Source organism: Trichoplusia ni, chromosome 4 (assembly GCF_003590095.1).
Source record: "Trichoplusia ni isolate ovarian cell line Hi5 chromosome 4, tn1, whole genome shotgun sequence".
Lineage (NCBI taxonomy): Eukaryota > Metazoa > Arthropoda > Insecta > Lepidoptera > Noctuidae > Trichoplusia > Trichoplusia ni.
In genome coordinates, this window is record NC_039481.1 from 6,140,179 (window position 1) to 6,154,416 (window position 14,238).

A 14,238-nucleotide genomic window follows, 5' to 3' on the forward strand; every position below is an offset into this window, starting at 1 on the left:
TTTGCGAAACAACGTATTGATCAGCAGCGTAATAAAAGTAACGTTAATTTCTGTGCCGCTAGCTCGCAACGAAATGATATTGTCGTAGGAGTTATCCAGGGTATTCCAATCGATCTTTTAATTGACAGTGGCGCTATAGGCGTATCTTTGATATCTTCTTCGGTGGTTAAATATTTTACATGCACTAAGAAACCCATAAATCGCGAGATAAAGGGTGTAGGCGAGTCAATTACTCAAATAGATTCATATGTAACATTAACGATTGAGTTGGAAGGCATCTCGTTGGAGGTAGATTTATTAATTGTGCCGAGTGAGTGCATGAATGCACCTATCATAATAGGCACAGATGTGCTTAATAGGGACGGTGTTACTTACGTCCGGACCAAAAATACACAACGTATTGTTCGAAATTCAGGTCTTGTACTAGTGTCTAGTGTGGAGTCAAACGCACAACCAATGATTAATACCCCATTAACTGGGGACAATTTAGTCAAACTAAAAAGTATCTTAGACACATACTCGGAGCACATGATTTCGGGCACTGCGACGTCCACTGTTACAACTGGGTGCATGCACATTCAACTCAACAGCAGTATTCCAGTGAACTATCGACCTTACAAAATGTCATACGATGAGAAGTCGAAAGTCCGTGACATCATCCGGGATCTTATGTCCAAGGGCATTATTCGCGAGTCGGAGTCTCCCTATTCCAGTCCTATTCTGTTGGTCAAAAAGAAGGACGGCTCCGACCGCATGTGCGTTGACTTTCGAGCTCTCAATAAGATAACGGTCAAAGACCGTTACCCATTACCTTTAATCGATGACCACATTGATCGCTTGGGTAAGTGTCGCTATTTCACTGCGCTTGATATGGCTACAGGGTTTCATCAAATCCGAATTGATGATGAATCCGTCCCCTACACCGGTTTCGTGACGCCCGAGGGGCATTACGAGTACTTAAAAATGCCCTACGGCCTCACTAACGCACCAATAGTGTACCAGCGTATAATCGCTTCCACCTTGCGCAGTTTTATAGAACCTGGAAAGGTTTTGGTATACATAGACGACTGCTTACTCCTTTCAGACACTATTGATGACGGACTTCAAACCTTGAGAGAGGTTCTAGCCACTTTAACCGCGGCTGGTTTCTCAATCAACCTTAAAAAGTGTTCGTTTTTGTGTACCGAAATCGAGTACTTGGGACGTGTTATATCTAACGGGGAAGTGCGTCCCTCACCTAGTAAAGTCAAGGCCCTTGTAAACTCTGGTCCTCCGCAAAACGTAAAACAAGTCCGTCAATTTTTGGGATTGGCGGGCTACTTTCGCAAATATATCCCCAATTACTCGAACAGGATGGCTTGCATAGCACGTTTGACTCGTAAGAATGTTTCGTTTTCTTGGGGACCAGAGCAAGAGCGCGTCAGACAAGAGATCATTATTCGTTTGACTAGCGCACCCGTGTTGGCCATATTCGATCCAAGTTTGGCCACTGAGGTGCACACTGATGCGAGTAGCTTGGGCTATGGTGCCGTTCTGTTGCAAGTGCGTAAGGACGGTACTAAAAGCGTGGTCGGTTACTACAGCCAGGCGACCAAGGGTGCAGAGCCAAAGTACCATTCATACGAGCTCGAGACCCTGGCTGTGGTAAAGGCTCTAAAACATTTTAGACATTATTTAATAGGATCTCATTTTACCGTAATTACTGATTGTAATGCTTTAAAAGCTACTCAGAATAAAAAAGACCTGGTTCCACGTGTGGCAAGATGGTGGATTTATCTTCAAGATTTTAATTTTACAATTTCGTATAGAAAAGGTGCCATGTTGCCGCATGCGGATTACCTAAGCCGTAACCCTGTAAATAACATTGATAGGCCGCGTAACTGGGCTCAAATCGCTCAAGCCGGGGACGAGGAAACACGCAACATGATTCAGGCGTTGGAGCGAGGAGAATTAGACGCTTCACGATATCTAGTACGAAATGAGGTGCTTTATTATCAGTACAGTCGTGTTGGAGAGGAGACGCGACTTCTTTGCTATATACCGAAGGGACAACGCCTGAGTCTCTTGCGTGTATTCCACGATGAACATAGCCATATAGGTGCCGATAAAACCTTAGAATGAATACTGAGACATTTCTGGTTTCCCGGACTTAGGGCATTTGTTAAAAAGTACATTCGTCACTGTGTAACTTGTTTAGCGCATAAACGAGTCCCTCGCGCGCCACTTCAACCTATTTCCTCTTGGCCTAAACCTGATGTCCCATTTGACACTCTCCATATTGATGCACTTGGCCCTCTGCCTGTATCTAAGGGCTTCAAACATGTAATGCTGGTCATTGATGCGTTCAGTAAATATTGCTTACTTACGCCTATTTGCTCCCAAGATTTAGAAGCACTGAAACATGTCTGTCAGAATGTCATATCATTGTTCGGTACTCCTCGTCTGATAATATCCGACAGAGGCCGAATGTTTAAGTCGTGGACGCAATCTCTAGGCATTTCACTTCACCATATAACACCCGAGATGCACCGCTCCAATGGACAAGTGGAGCGATATGTTCGCACCGTCTTGAATATGCTGAGGATCGAAGTAGCTTACAAAAAAACTGAATGGGCTGAGGAGTTGTGGCGTCTTCAACTAATCCTTAATCTGACACAACAAAAGACCACAAAAACTTCGGCTCTGAACCTCTTAATCGGCCATGAGAACGCTACACCAGCAATTCGAGTCCTTGTGCGAGATGTCGCACTTAGTCCTGCCTCAGAAAATCGTGAATCGAGAAGAGAGATCGTCAGACAAAGGACGGCCGAACGGCTAGCTAGAAACCAAGCGGCCATGGTCTCTCAAGTTAACCGGGATAGGCGTCCCCCTCGTGTGTTTCAGGAAGGAGACCTGGTCTTTGTAATCAAGTATGCCCAGTCCACGGGGAAGCTTGATCATGGCATGCGCGGGCCCTATAGAGTGGTTCGTGTTTTGCCTGATGGGCGCTACGAGTTGCGCCTGGTGGCCGGTTCCTATGGCAAAACAACCTTTGCCGCTGCGCAGTACATGGTGCCTTGGGAAGGCGAGTGGACACCTGAGTCGTGTGCTGGTTTCTTCGAGGGTAAGCTGGTGCCGTTGACCAACTTGTGTGATACCCTTGAAGAGATGTCCTGGGGCAATGTTGCCTTTTGGACTCTATGGAGATGCCTACTATTCATGGGATTAGTAGTGTTGTTTGGCCTTTTGTCGGTGTGGTGCATCCATTGGGTGTACCCACGACCTCTGGAAGCTGGTCGGCTTTGCAAACCGATCAGTCGCTGTGAGATGTGCGCTCATAGCGTTCTTTATTAAGCATGCTAGTCATAGTTATTTTCAGTTATTTTAGTACCTAAGTTGTCTGAACGTTGGTGTTTACTAGAGCTGGAGTTATTTATTTACAAACTACAAGTAAAGATGATTAACTGGGCTACTAAATAACGACGTTCAAACCCTCTAATTCTATTGGTTATTCTAACACTAACACGAATTAACCCGCATGAGAACAACATGGGCTGGTGCCCTTGATGGTTAGTAATAGATTTACTTCATCCACAGACAATGACAATGATGATGGTGATAGTTTAGTTGAAGACCAGCTACTCCAGTTAGAGTCGCCTACACCAGAACCAGTACCAGGGCCCTCATCAAGACCAGATCACCTGGAACCAGAGGCTTCTCGAGGACTTGACATGCCCGATCTGAATTAAAGCCTGGCACCTTCTGGTTTACCTGACGAGGACGTCAGGATGTCAGGAAAGGCCGTGTTGGACATTTCTTTGGTTAAGAGTGGGGTAGGATGACAGTTTCTATATAAGCGGCTGAATACCGGCGGCTCGCCCCTATTCGGCTGCCATCCGTCGTGCGAGATAGACGTAAGGTTATAGTTTAGGTTCTGTCATTTCTTTTATAAAGCAAAGGTACATCATTATTTCAGTTTGTTATTATTTTGTGTTAATCGTGTGCAAATAAGTATTTGTCTCATTTATTTTTGATGATTGTTTACATAATTGTAATTTTAGTTTTAAGGTAATAAATCGTGCTTTTTAAAAAACTCTACCCGCTTCTGATTTCTAACATTATGATAATTGACTTCTACATAAGCTGTCATAAATCGTATAATATAGAAACAGTATCGGTCAGTCCTGCTCAGATTGGCGTTGATAAGCATTGATTGTATTCAGGTGAGTTAATATCCTGCTTAGTACGTTTGATTGGCAACGACAATGAACCTGCAATCCTGCTCATGTTAATTGGTTAAATGATTTATGAAAAAATAATAAATAAGCTTATTTTTAGGTACTACTTATCGACTGCATTTCGAGTAGACAGAAATTATTGTTATTGAAGTTAGTTTGTAAAAATCGAATAAACATTTTTATTAAAAAAAATGCACTGACTGACTATGAAAAACACATTCAGAAAAACTGACAGAACTTTTTTGGATTCATTTTAAACTAAAAAAAATGCCCATTTACACAGCATGTAGCATTAGTCGCCGCTGCAGGCTCCGGAAAAGTGTCACACAACCATGGTCCGATTCCATTCATCAAATTCTAATCCACCGCTCCAGCGACCTGTTCAAATTCAGCGGCTCGTGCTATATCTGTATGGATTTGTTATAAAATACAGTGCACACTGCACAGTGCATTCACATTTCAACACGAACAAGGCACGTACGTCCGAGTGACGTCTAGACAGCGGCGGTGTCGGCGTCCGAGACTCTCCCGGCGCACACTACGACAGTTGGCGCGCAATTCGTCAAGAGACCGCTCTACCGTAACTAGAGCTCCACTACTCTGCCGCTGCTTTTTGTTCACAAACAAATAAAGAACGCAGAATGCAAAACAAGCGAGCGATACGATACCCTGATACACAGCGAACGTTATTGATAGTGCCTGAAATATGCTCCGTCATTTTGTCTGCAGCTGAAACGAGCTACGTTGTTAGTACAAGATGTATTGTACATATAAATTCGGATGAGTTATTTCTCGAGTACAGTTCGTTTGTTTCGTAAATAGATCCAACTATCACCAGAGCTTCAAGTGCAGACCGCGCGAATAATAAGGGCGGTCAGTTTATGTGTTCCTAACAAAGTTGCAGAACGGCAACCAAATGAGATTTTAGGAGCACATGGCAGTGTTGGCTGTGAGCCACAAGACAGACTTAAAGAAAATTTACTGCCCACAAAAATTTAGTCTCGCTATAACGCGGCCTCCCCTCCGGGACGCAGCGCCACCGGTTAGATTAAAGTTTTGTTAATATGGAAAGGTTGCTGCGGCTTACGATTTCCCGAGAGGTTAAAATGAAAACATTTCAGATATCCGAACTCAACGCAACTTTAAGTACTTCGACACTATGGTGAACTCTGATAAGAGTGTTCACTCTGATGTGGGTAGCAATATATCACAGAGCCCATACTCTTCAACACTCCGAAGGACCGCAAATAAATTTAGGCTTTTCAAACGAAATCCGTAAATTGTAAAAGTTGAACTGACAAGGGCATAAACTAAAAAACGTTTAGAACACGAGTGTGTGTTAACATGCGGCAGACACAGCTAACAGAGGTCAAAACGTCGGGTGCGCTTTGTAAATGTATGTCGCGGTCATAAAACAAAGTGTCTCAAAATCACAATTTAAAGCGTCGAAACGGCTTTCATTTGCAATGCAAAACCTCTTTACTCAACGCTCCTACAATTAACTCAAAAATTACCAGCATCTGTAACCACAACAACGTGAGTGAGCTTTATCAAGATCGGCTGGTGTTTTAAGAGTCTGTGTTATACCTATTAGTCGGTGCCAATCAGTATAGTTAGCGGACGCCTTAGGAGCTTCCAGACAATCTCGGCAAATGGTGTCATTAGTTGAATGCGTAGCAGCTCACTGGCGGGTAACGAGCGGCTTAGCTCCCGAGCTCGCGATCATTGAACAATTTGAATAATACATGAAACACTCTCACCTCATATTGGCAAAGTTACTATGGGGACAGAGGTTGTAAGGCTTTGTGTAAATCCAGATAAGGGTGCAGTGTGCACTAAGGTTTGCATACTGCCTCGTGGTGATGATTAATATCAGTTCGATAAGCTCTGTACAAATGAAGTGACAGAGACAGGGCGATAGTTTTCTCACGGGGGTAATTAATCAAGGCAGGAGCTGGCTGCCGGCGCGGACGATAAATCATCGAGGACGGCCTCTAACGAGCAGGTTCTCCAGGTTCGGGCAATGAATTTGCTTAGCCCAAAATGCCCAAAATACTGTTTTGGAATGGAATTAGGTATCTATATTGATGTATATTAGATGTCTAGGGTTACTTAGTCCTTATTGAAACAAGGAATTCTAATCCGCTTGTATAATATAACGACATTGTAGTCTTAAAGGATGGACTTAACAGTAATAATTAGTCGAGCTAGTTCTACATCCGGAACTTTTATGCGGTGAAAGATCTAATAGATAGCAGATAAACAGATGCTGATTAACAGGCGTATTTTAGATGCACAAGAAGATACATTAAAATAAATTCTTACATACATACGTAAGGAGCAAGTCATTCCTAATTATCTTTTGGGAAAAATATATGATAGTATGGACAGTAGAATGTATCTTAAAGACCACGAAGCAATTTTAATGCAGGCTTTTTAGGCACGAGACATCTCATCTGGAGTGCTAAGGAGAGCTCGCCACACGCCGTCGCCTGCCCGCCTTATAATTATCTCGCTCCAAATCGGTAAAATAAAGTCCGCTACGAACTCGTTTAATTAACTCACCCGTTATTTTAGTTGAAATCCACCGAACAGGTTGTCGGAAAACTTGGACAAATTAAATTAAAAATTGCATGAGCAAAGCAGCGACCAGCATCAATTTACTTGCAACAATTTGTTTCTGAAATCGCGTCTGGTTCACGTTACCGAAACGTAAGTTGAATTAGTTTTTTCGATAGTTATTTACACGTTGTTTTCAGTTTTTAGGTCAGTTTGGGACCTTTCCCACAATTTTGTATTTCATAAAATGGACAAGCGCGACAAGAACTCCGGAATAAATAAAAACTCGGCATTCGAACAAAGTTTCGCTCGATGGTTTGCGAGTTTCTGCTTCACCGACATTTTCTACCTGTTTTGAACGCCATTTTGTGAACTGCCACTCTTTGTTAATATTTATCTTTTTTCGCATGTATTAAATAGTCTCTACGCAATTTATGACTTTACTGATGCAATGTTATTGGTGAAAGTTTAATTAACACAGTTATTTATTTGAAAGCGGATACAAAAAAGAATAATCTCAAAACTAATATAAATAGACCAAGCCTCAATTTTTTTTTCTCAAGTTTAAAAAATGTAAACTATACTCAAAATATGTATCTGTATGTGTGTGTGTGTGTGTGAGTGTTTGTGTGTACTCGGTGTGGTAGTATAAATACTGAACCGAGCATAATGGGTGTGTGAGTTACACGAAACATATGGTTTTTGAATAAACATTCGCCTCCGTTTAAAGTGGTCAAAGTAGCTACATCAGAGGGTCCCCTTTGTATTGACATAATAATATTTTCCAAAAAGGTATATTAGTTGTCGTGTTGGCAGGGCTGGCCCGGCCGGGTGGGTCGCCGCAGCGCGGGTCACCGCACACCGCGGCAGCCCTGAATGTTGCGCCATATACGTACCATGGGCCCTGAATACTTTATGCACCAAGCACACCTTGTAAAATATGTGTACATTTCCCTTTTAATTAGACATGTTATAGCGAACTTTGTCTCTATGTTAATTTTTAACAGGTGTTTAGTTATAAAATTGTTTATCTTGTAGTTACTACCCGAATTTCAGTTTTTCATCAAGAAAGCAAGAGATTTATTCACTGTCTGGACGAAAAAAAATATTTTCCGTGGACTTCAGTTGAAGTTTATTATTGCATCACACTTAAATACTGTAACGATATAAAAATGCAAGTAATTTAAGTCTCATTATGATCCCAAACGTTAATGCCAAATTAAATAGCTGACTCCTCTGTCGTGCCCCCTAAAGTTATTGAAAAAAAAATACTGTAAGGACAATTTATTGTTATGTATTTCCTGCAAAGCCCTAATGCTTTTACCAATTATTTTTTTCTCATTTTTCCTCTCTGTGACCCCGGTATGTTTTTGAGACAGTTGTATTATCGAATTGTTTCTCAGTGGCTGGAATCAGCGTTTAAAGGGAAAGAGATGAGATGAGATTTTGATGGAAAACACCGCAGGTCTCATAACGATTATAGAAGCAGATTTGAAGAACATTTTGAAAGTTGGTATAAACCGATGGTCAGTGGTTAATAATAAAAAGAACATAAGAATGCCCAAATTACAAATCAATGCGGATCAGTAACTCATTTGAAGAATAAATTACTTTTTCGTACATGCCTCATTTTTATTAGTACCTGCTCTATGAAGCTATGCAATCACATGGAGATTAGATATCCGATATACGAAACGACCCTCTACTATACTCTAGTTGACTCTTTGTCTTCACTACAGTTTTGTAAAAAAAACCTTTGAAGCCGACATTTGTCTGATTGACTGACATAATTATTACGTAAAAAATGGAAGTACGCACCTTTGTAAAATAAAATTGCAAATATAAATCTCATTCAATGAATATCAATAAGAGATACTCATTTAATTTAAACGAAAAATATAATAAACATTTTACTTTATTTACCAAAAGCACTTTTCAATGGAATTTAATCATAATTCCTGGAGTAAAAATCGAAATTTTTGATTATTTCCTCGCTTATTAATGAGGTTTAATTTAAACGCGACGGTTGGTAATATTGTGAAATATATTTACATTGATGTATTTATTTCCATATCATCAGTGAGGTATTTTTTAATATTTTGTGTTTTAGTACCATAGTTGTGATCTAGGTATTTCTTTTTTTATATTTTTAGGGTTTCATAGCATATGATAAAAAAACGGAACCCGCTGTCTTTCTGTTTTTCACCAGGCTCTTTCTCATTAACCGTGTAAGTTAGATAGCTGAACTATTTACAGGTGATGTATTTTTGTTGCTTCATTGAAATATTTATTGCAGTAGCATTAAAATCTATACTAACATATAAAGCTGAAGAGTTTGTTTGTTTGTTTGAACGCGCTAATCTCAGGAACTACTGGTCCTAAATTTTTGTGTTGAATAGACCATTCATCGAGGAAGGCTTTAGGCTATAAACCATCACGCTGCGACTAATAGGAGCGAAGATACAATGGAAAATGTGAAAAAAAACAGGGCAGGTATAAATCATAACTTATATCCTCTACCCACGGGGACGAAATCGCGGGCAACAGCTAGTTTTTGATAAGAGTCAACCTAGAGATAAAGATTAATACGCGAGTGCGTTAAATGAAATCATTATAAAAGCACCCTGCCAAAATCGTTATGAAAAAAGGTCAAATTCCATAGGCTTAAAACAATTATCAATTAAAGTATAAACGTCCGTCTAGAATTCCAAACGAATCCCTTCCTTGATAGAGTAATTGGTGTACAAACATACATATGTCCAAAGAACAGCTGATGTAATAACGCTGAGGATTATAATTACTTATTTATAGTTCATGCTCTAAGCGCTTAATGAATTCACTAATCTTTTATAGCTGCACTTAGATGGAGTTAATTGTTAATAGAGAGTGGTCGGTAATTAACTGTGTTTCTCGGTATTTTCTATTTTTAGATTAGTGATAAAACTACGGTACCTGATAGCTTCGTAGTCAATTCTTATTCTGTTAGCTTTAATTTGAAATGACATACTTAAGTTACATTTGTAAAAGGTAAAGATAGAGTTGATATTAGCCCTTGGTTAGATTATAAGATTAGAAATTTAAGGTGATTAAAAATAATAATAATTAAAAAGTTTCATAAAATTGCCAAATGAAATTCACACTGGAACAAGGGTAGATAGATGGTCATTGTTTTAATTTGAAGCACGCATTTCGGCAGCATGTTTAGTGATTAGTCATAAATTCTATGGTTTAAAAGAATAAGAGTGACCTCCATAATATGTCAAGAATGACGTCACGTAGAAACGACGATAGATGGCCAGTACGATCTAGCACTAACGATCAGAAATTTTATTCGCGTCCATTAGTACAGCATCCGTATATACGGAACAGCTCCACATGACCGTTGCATCGTCTGAATTATTTACAATAAACGTTGTTCAGTTAAAGATTCCTGTTACAGTTAAAGACGGTTTTCTCTGACCGTGGTACTGTAATCGGGAGGCGTGCCTTCCCTCATCTCCAGGCTAGAGATAAATGATGAACGTGGTTTTAGTTTTGCGAACGGCATTTATGGGCTAAGAGCACTTACTTTAATGGTTTTTAGGGGAAAACGATGAGACAACAGAAAGGTTTAGTGGAGATAACAAACTTAAGATAATGCTCGGCAGAGGTACTCGCCAGCAGAGGGAAAGGTTTTCGATTTTCAAACAGATATCGAGCTGAATGGATAGTTTAAGATTGCTGCGGTTTTCTGTATCTCGAACTTCGTTGGTGATACGTTAGGGCCTCCATTTTGATTTTGTGTTAGTTGAATTAGCCTATTGCTTAGCTAGCCATCAGATTATTTATCTGATCGCTAGCTAAGCAATAAGTAAATTGTTTTAATAGAATGGGATGTGCATTCCACGTGCTCAAATAACAACGAAATAAAATTGTTATATCCTCAATACAAAATTCAAATCTGTAGTCTAATGCCACGTAATAAACCAGTTTGTTTGCATAAAGAATGACGTAACAACACCATTCATCTCAAACTAATCAACCCCAATTTTCTCAATATCAAAAAACAAAAGAGCGACGATGCTCCCGAAATTCAGATTTAATAATTCGTTGGATATCAAAACGAGGTAATAAACATGGTGGATTGTGGTGTAGCAGTTATAAATGGGTCTCATTTATTGTCTTCGCGGTTCCCTTTGGCACTAATGAGCCCGAGAATCACATTTCCGACCGAATTCGTGGAAATTTCGATTAATGTACACAAATGTACACCTGTTTAAATAAATCACTGTGTAATTTGTCAAGCTGCCGATGTCAATATATCGTTTTGTGTGCTTACTCGCCGCCGTATGAAGGAGGCCTAATGTTCCACTTCTAGGGGTTATGATGAGAGTACATGGCTCTAGAATAGCTTAGCCGAATTTAAAGAAGGTTGAAAGGTACTAAAATTTATAGTCTTCATCGATTTATTGTTTTCAGGCTTAGGTAAGTCCGAGTGTTTGTTTATATATAACCCTGATATTAGAATATATAGGATGCTGAACGTTGTCTAGGTATTTGATAATCCGTGTGTTCTGCTAGAGATTTCAATTTAAAACTAGTGAAAAAAGGAAATATGTATTAATAAAAATGGTAAATCAATCACATTATGGAGAGGGGAAGCCACCTTTTAACCTACAGACCGCAGCTCACCAGCGCTGTTGAAAAATAATTGATCAACATTAAAATGTTCCGCGTCGATGCATATTTAACTCATTCATTCATGATATTGAATGCGCCATTTACAACAAATTGCCACATTCAATACAAAATACATTATTCGTACTATCAGCTTTAAATCGAGATAATTATCGTTGCGAAAAAGAGAGAGCGCAATACACACGCAATAGCGACGTCCTATTTCTACAACGGGAGCAGTCCAGTTTCAAGAGAATTTCTGCAGTAGAGTTACAGTTTCCAGCTACTTATAACGAAGGGCGAATTGAATACTACAAGAGACAAAGAAAACCGCCGGTCGATGCCAATTTAGCAGCTGGAGTTGTAACTAACGGATAAAAATTCAACGCGACACGTAACAAGCATTCACTACCTACTTTATTATGAAACACACTGCTTTTGTATTCTGATAAATGTTTTGCTACTTTAATGATGTGGGTATATGTCTGTAAGCTGTGTATGTATATATAGGTATAGTTTTATTGTGTGGTGGAGAGCAACTTTTTGGTTTCGTGTTGCATCTAAGAATGTTCCAAATAGAAATTTTGGCGAGATATCCTTAAAAAAAATGTTTTGATACAAGAAATATCTTTTACCTCCTGTTGTTATTAGACCTATCATGGGCATGTAATAATATTAGTAAGTCAAAAGTTTCTCTTAAAAGGATGCATTTGAAGCAAGGATTGAGTTTGTACCTAATTACTTTACAAAATTACACAACTTATAAGCTCTTAGTTATAGTATTCTCTGTCAAACGAAGTTATTAATTAATTCTGAAATATTAAACCGCACTTCGCCAAACTAATTTTATCAAAATCCGCATCGCATTACGCTGGTATTGCATAATTGAGAAACAAATTGACAAGCGAAACCTAAACATTGATGTTTTCAATTATAATAGAGAGTTAAGCCGCTTAAAAACAATTGATGAACAAGCTATCTCCCGCTGAATAGCGGTGATTTGATATTTAATCTATTATCTATTGAATTGTTAGGAAAGTGTGGTGGTTTCGATTTCCTGTGTAGCCATGACGGATGCATTCCACCAGGCGGTGCACTGACACCGAGCAAATATTAAATATTGAGTTGGTTCTGTGAAGCGGGCCGGAAACATAGAGTTGTGACAAAACTTTTAAGAACGCAATTAAAAATAAACGCTCGGCAGAGTTCGAGCGCGTTCATGACGTGCACCGCCCGCGCCCCTGCCTTCACAGCATTTTTATTTACAATTTTAAACGATGACACTTTTAATTAATAAAGAATTACACATTTTTCTTATTGACTTATTTCGAACGCATGAAAATGTTTCAATTAAAACAATATGCTTCGCTTATCAAAAGAAAACGCCGAATCAATTGTTGAATATTACTGATCACTTGGAAATTTTTAATTAACATACGCGTGTTAATTGGCGGCAGAATTCTGTGAATCGTAAATGATGTCATGCATGAATAAAGGTTATAAATAATAATAACGATTTAACAAAGGTCCGAGTAAAAACGGAGAGTGGTATTTATGAGTATGTAAGTAATCGCGCGTGGATAATTTATGGCAGAGTCGGAGACCTAACGATATAATTTAGAGCGACCTTTGTGACGCTTGATAAATGAAACTACAGCGGGAAATTTCGCTTTTCGACACATTTATTTTCCTTGAGACAGGACCCGCCCTCCGCTGACTCGTGACGTAGTGTCTCTAACAAAAACTCGACCGACAAACGAGCTTCAGGTAAACATTAGTTCTGTTTACTTTTGGACTATTCTTATGCTTTTCATTTTTGATGTTTATTGATTACTTTATAATTGAGGGGATTGAATAATGGGTAACAACGATGTTGAATATATTTGTCACGTGATTTGCATCTATCTCTATCTAATGAAAAAGTCATTATGTGAAGTGCATACAAAACCATGTGCAAACATAAAAAATCATGAAGCGTATGCAGTATAATATCTTCCAATACATTTTCGCCTATACTCATTACCTTATAACGCGAAGTTTCCGAGACGCCGCCGCGCCGCGCACTACCCCTGCCGCCTCCTTTGTGCATCCCGCCATTTATTCTCCCAGACACTCAATATTTTCCATCTTCACTTTTCTCAGACCATTGAATAGTTACTAATTCCCCTTGAATTTGTACAATTTGAAATTTATACAAGTTCGTTCTGACGCAAAATGATTTCTATTATAAGTGGTTCGTTTTTCAGATGCGGTGTCTTCATTAGCAGCGAGTTCTAGTGAAATAAGTTTGAACACGTTTTACTGTAAGCTAGATTAAAGTTAAGATGTTATGATTCCAACTTTAATCAAAATGTGCATAGTTGCTCGCAAAGAATTTACAGAAGGTTTGAATACTGAATTCTTTATTTCAACATTTGCCAGAAACGTATTTAAGTAACGTTATTATGAGTATCCTAAGACAAGAGATCCTTCTTCACTTTAAGCGTCGCAAATAAACGTGTATGAAGGAACAATTCACCTTCCTCGGGGTGTTAACAAAGGGCGATGCTGCTAATTACTAGCGTCGAGTTTCTTTGACAGAACTCTCAAGTAGTTCTGCTATGCATTACTCTTCACGCTCTTGTTAACCTGGTGTAAAACGAATTATAATTATCAATTACAAGATAACGAGTAGCGGTGGATGTTTGGTAGTCCCGCACAGTCCGGCAATTTGATATGAAACCGGTCCATTAGCCGCGAGCCTGTAAGCCGGCGGCTGACCACGATGTAAATGTTGTCGATTTGTACGGCACGCCGCCGCCCGGCC